This window comes from Chaetura pelagica, unplaced genomic scaffold (assembly GCF_000747805.2).
Source record: "Chaetura pelagica isolate M959 unplaced genomic scaffold, ChaPel_1.0 scaffold17, whole genome shotgun sequence".
NCBI lineage: Eukaryota > Metazoa > Chordata > Aves > Apodiformes > Apodidae > Chaetura > Chaetura pelagica.
The window spans coordinates 5,196,396-5,202,395 of NW_009970726.1; positions in this window are offsets into that span (position 1 = coordinate 5,196,396).

Consider the following 6,000-nt stretch of genomic DNA (forward strand, 5'->3'; position numbering starts at 1 on the left):
GCAACTACTTTCATTTCAGAAAACAGCTCCATTCTGAAAAACTAAAAAAGAAGAGCAAGGAAAAGCACAGTTGCTTTTATGCCTAATGTGAGACAATTCATAGAACAGCAAAAATATCACCTTTTTTTCCAAATTTTAAATTTAAACTATAGATTGTCATTTTATGTTTTCCTTGGTAAATACTTTCTTGGTGGTACTGCTTCGAATGCTGTGTCCTGGAGTCCTGTGTAAGTTCCACATCTGTATTAGACATCTTTGCCATTATTTTGTATTAAAAGGTCAAAGCTCCTGATTTTTAAATACACTCTTGGATCTTCCTGTTGTAAAAGCAACTGTGAAATGATGGCTCAGTACAAACTGCTACATTTTGATCTTGATCCTGAGGGCAGCTGGAAACAATTGTTCTAGAAAATATAAACTACTCATTTCATTTTTAAAAGATACCACATTAAATCAATGCTGTCAATAGCACTCTTACTTAGTAATGACTAGAATGTACTTTAAAATTCAAACTGCACAATTCCTTCTGCTCCTGTTCTCTCACCCTCTTCCCCTGTCATGTTATCCTAGTCCTAAACTAAGCATTAATTCATTGCTTGAGTCCAAACAACTAAGAAGTTTTCCCAGGACTCTCAATAATGTGGTTTCATCAGACAGATTCTATGTATCTTACAACTTTGTTAGCAATATGTAATATCAGCCATGGTGGAAAAGCATTATGGTTTTCAGTTTACTGATGAAATTATGAGGTTTTTTTATTTTGCTGTTGTTCATAATTAATGACTGTTTTGGTCTAATAAGGACAAAATATGTAATTTATCTTTCACCATATCTGCCGCAGTACATGTGCTTTCTTTTCAGATAAACAGGATCACAAGTAGTAAAGAGCTATTTCACTGCAGCTATAATAAAACTGACAGAACATTAGACAAACATCTGAAGTTGTGTACACAGGTATTCACATGATCATTGATGTTGGCAGGGACCATGCCACATCACCCCATCCAGGTCAACACTAGGCTGGTCATAGGCTGGACCTGATGATCGTAAAGGTCTTTTCCAGCCTTGGTGATTCTGTGAACTACATACCCGATAACTAATCAGATGTTTTGACAGTTTTGGTGTTACATTGATTCTGCTCCCAAACTTTCCTCTAACACTGCTAACCTAGACTGTGCCTCTGGGCTAAGGACCTTTTCTTCCCAATAGCTGAGTGCTCAGCACACTTTAAGAAAACTAGAAATGTAAAGATAATAGTTGGGTTTTTTCCTAATTATGCTGGATATTAAAAACATTGCCCAACTATGAACTATATATCCCATGTTTCCCAAACATGACATTACTCACCAAAATGGAATGTGTACTTAAAAGATCACACTTTAAAAACCTGTAAAAATCTGACTGGCATAAGTAACTTAAAACCTCTATGACTTTCACCTTTACTGCCTCCTAAGCATATGAAAAACTGTTTGACATCGAGAGAATTATCAAATCCTAAGTCTACAGACTAAAACAATCTAACTGAAACACCTTCACAACACTCAGAGTTGCAAGTTTAGTGCAAAAGTTAAATGGTCACATTTTATCTAAATTATGTGACAGTAGGCAACTTAAGTATTAAAAAATATTAAGTATTAAAGAATATTGCATACATTTTATACTTTAAATAAAACTAATTCCCACCACACAACTATTGTAGCAAAAATGATCTTGCAAAATTATGGGCAGTTCAACTTTCACAGGCAAAGTGGACTGTAGAGCTCCTGTGAAAACTGCAGCAAGAGAAGCCACTGCCCAGCTGTGATGAGCAGACCCAGTGCAGGCAGCAGCCTCCCTCCCTGCTGCTCCTGTGCCCAAACTATTTTGCACAGACCCCAGCAGAAAAGCTCAGCTGTTTGCCTGCATTCTTTGCTCGAACAGTCACATCCCTCACATTTTATGGGAAAGCACTGTCACTGCTTTGATGGATTCTCCTGCAAGGAATGCCCTGATTCCCTAGCTGGGTGCTCCCAAAGGTCTGACCCAGCTGACAAAGAAACTGCTGGGCCAAAGTGACTGCTACATCATTTATTTCAAGAACAATCAGAACATAACACAGTATATTTTTTATACAACACATTTCACAACACCAACACATTTCTCAACACCAACTGTAAAATTTAGATAGATAAAAATATTCCACAGGCTCATCTGAATTTGGTGACATTGATTGATTGATTGATTAGCATCCAGAAGCAACATAAAATAGCGACTGTTGCTCAAACTGGTAAGTCATTAACCATGCGGTGTACAGGACAACGTTTCCAAGACAAAGTGTATATCCATATCGCATTATTTACTTAAATGATACTTTTTTTTGCAGGATTTATCACTGTCTGTCAGCACAATGGTACCGATGAAACATACCTTCTTACTACAAAATCTTTCACACAGATAACATACAAAAAAGAATAAATCAAAGTCTAATGTATCTTGGTTCACTGCTTTCACTCACTTATCTTGTGTCATTTTAATGGTGCAAACAGTCCTTGCCAATATAGTTTTAATTTTTTTATCCACCACCCTGTTTGTTGTTTGAAAAATGTTAAAGGTACAAAGCTTCAAGGACTACTGGACACACTTAACGGAGTGTCCTCAAAACATGTTCATGGAGAAAAAATGTGAAATAAACATGTCAAAATTATTCCTGGCCACTGTCCAGCAACCAGCTGTGGTGCACAGACTATGCTAACCCTGGGAACATTCTTCTTTCTTTATGGGCCTCCAGCTTTGCCTTCTGTTCCTAAGGATATTTGTATTCTCAGTTCATTCAGTTAGATCTCAAACTAAGCAAGACCAAACTGAATTAGTACTTCAAGAGCAAAACAATTAAGCATGACCAAGCTTTTAAAGCAACTAGGCTTTTGTGGTTTGACACACCGTATCTTTTCATTAATTTCCCATTACAAAAACATTCTGTGGGACACCTATACTGCTTGAGTCAGGTCAAGTCTCTAAATACTAACACTGAAGTTCTGCTCACTTAGAGTATTTAAATAACCAAGCATTTACTTTTTCGATCAGTGGTACTAACTCCTACATTATGGCCAAATTCAAACTTTTCTAGTTATGTTCAGCGACTCTAAATTTCAGTGGAGTTTTAACTGTTTGAGACACTGCTCAAGCTTGCACAGAGTCAGGAAAGGCAAAGCTCACCTGGAGTTGAAACTAGCAAGGTGACAGGAAGGGCTTCTGCAAGTATACTGGCAACAGAAGAAAGGCTAAGGAAAATGTGGGCCTAGTGCTTAATGAAGAAGGGAATCAGGCAACAGAATGCACAGAAAAGGCTGAGGTAACTAACATGTTGGTAACTAACATGTTACCAACAGATGCAATTCAGGAAGAGAATGCTTAAGACAACTGGACATGTACATCCATTGGATCAGGAAGATGTATCCAAGAGTGTGGAGGAAGCTGGGCAGTCCCACTGAAAGGATGCACTCTATCATCTTTTTAAAGTCATGGCATGAAGGCAGATTCCCAAAGACTAGATAATAGCACACAGCACACCAATCTTCAGGAGAGGAAGAAATCACAAAAAGGTTACAGAGCAAAGTCTCCTACGAGTGCTTTTCAGCCATGTGAGGGATAGGGAGAGGAGGCTGGGAACAGACAGCACAGATTTACCATGGGTAAATCTTACCTGAATAATTTAACTGCTTTCTGTGATGACTAGTGCCGTGGATAAAATTAGGGCAGTGGATACTGTAAATCTTGACTTTATCAAGGTCTTTGACATGATCTCCCACAGTATCCTCAGAAAAATTGGTGAGTGGATGTTAAGGTGCACGGAACAGCAGCAGGACTGACGGGCTGAAGAGTGATTGTGATCAGTTATATAAAGTTCAACTGGCAACCAGTTATCAGTGATACATCTTTGGGATTGATCCTGGGGCCAACACTGTATAACTTATTAATTATCTGGATCACGCAATAGAGTGCACTCCTAGCATGAGTGCAACTGATATGAAATTGGGAGCTGGAGGCCACAGGCTGGAGGAAAGAGCTATCAGGAATATGTGAAATTCAGCAAGGGTGAAGACCTTCACATGGACTAATCCTATGCAGCAATGCAAGCTGGGGGCTGACTCACCCATTCTGACCAGCATTAATTATGCAATTATTCTTTAAAACTTCACTGACAGCATACTACTATCTGCCTTTACAAGGTGCTCATCTTATACTTTCTAATTTGGGGCACATTAGTTCACCTTCCCCTCTAGCCTTCTAGAATTTCTCCACTGTTTCATGATTCATTAAAACTCAAAATTAATAATTTGTATCACTTCTAAGCCTTTTTTTTTTTTTTAGTGTCTGTAGGTGTCAGTGCAGCAGATTTAAAAACATCTAATGTTAATAGTTGCTGGTACAGTGATAATACTTTTTTTTCATCACTAATGATGGAGAAAGTGAGATGTAAAAGCATAATCCAGCCTCTTTCTGAACACAGAACACAGTATTTATTGAATATTTATGCCTTTTTCTGCACATTAGAAATTTATAATCCTTGCCCATTATTGGACTTCTATCATTACAAAGCTTTTGTATCCTTCAAGAACATCCTCTATATTTAAAGCACTCTACTGTACTCTACTGCCCACAGATTTTTATTAATATCTTTACCTCCTTAACCAACTCTCTCCAAGGCATACATTGCTTGCCATCATCAGCTCCCATTCTTTAAACTGTATTGCTAACTTCACTCCCCTTCTTACCTTGTTTTAACTAAACAAATCAGGTTTCCTAAGAGAAGAATTGCTCTGCGAGTATCTAAATGAGCAACCAATTGTCAAGTTAGTCAGACTCTCATGCTTAAGCATTCCCTGCTTCTGAAATTTGCTCGTTTTAAAGAGTAAAGTAGGAGATAAGCACGTGCCACGCAAAGTTAGGTCACAGTTCCTAAGACATTTGCCCTATATATTCTAAAAATCAGAAAGAAAACCTGTAGCAAATTAACCAGAATAATGTGGCTTTTATTTGTTAGAAAACTGTCATGTATATTTGCATGAACAAGTATTTTAGAAGCTTCAGAAACTGATCAGTAGCCTCTTGATTTAACAGCAAAAACTCCTCATATATGCAACAGACTGAATTCTCCTAATCTTCCTTTATTCAACACAAAACACATTTTAAGGAACTACTAATGTTTCTAGAATCTGAACAACACCTATAAGAAGCCTCCAATATATTTTGTCAGTTAAAACACTGGTACAGTACCAGTCTACTTGTCTTCCAGATTGTGAGAACTCTTAAAGAAGGCAATAGAATGTTTAACATACAAGACCACAAAAAAGCCTATAAGGTTTTGTTGTCACAAGATGAACATACATTTTATTTGGGTCCACTTTCACTTCCATTACAAAGCTGTGGTTTTTTCCCTCTGATTTATTATTTTGCTTTATTACAAAAAGTTAGCACTATATTTATCAGAAATACACCAGTCTGGACAAAGAACACATTATCCCATAAAGATCTAGATAGGAGTTTTAACATGCAAATAACATTAGTGAAAACATTTTATGTAAAAATAAAAATCAATGCTTCCCTTGCAACAAAGCAGAAAATACCCCATATTATTTCTAACACATCCATTTTCTCCCTGAAGTCCTTTTGCCTTTCACTAATTGTGAAATCACTTAAGATTTGAGCCGTAAAGTTGGATTTTTACGTGCACAACGGGTACATGGTAACAACCTGCATCTCCTTCCCCGTCAAAATTCATTCATGCAGAACAACAGCTATATTTTGGAGCACTGGAAGGGAGGATAGGAGAGAAAAAGTAATGATGGTAACTGCCAAAGACATTTCACACTTTTCTTCTACAGATATTTCTGATCTGTGTGAATTCACTTACTGCATGCAGGCCTCGTGATCCATAGCATGTAAATGTCAATGATCACACTACAAGTTTGAACTGAATTAATCTTAAAAAAGAAACATGCTATGACAATGACAAAGAGT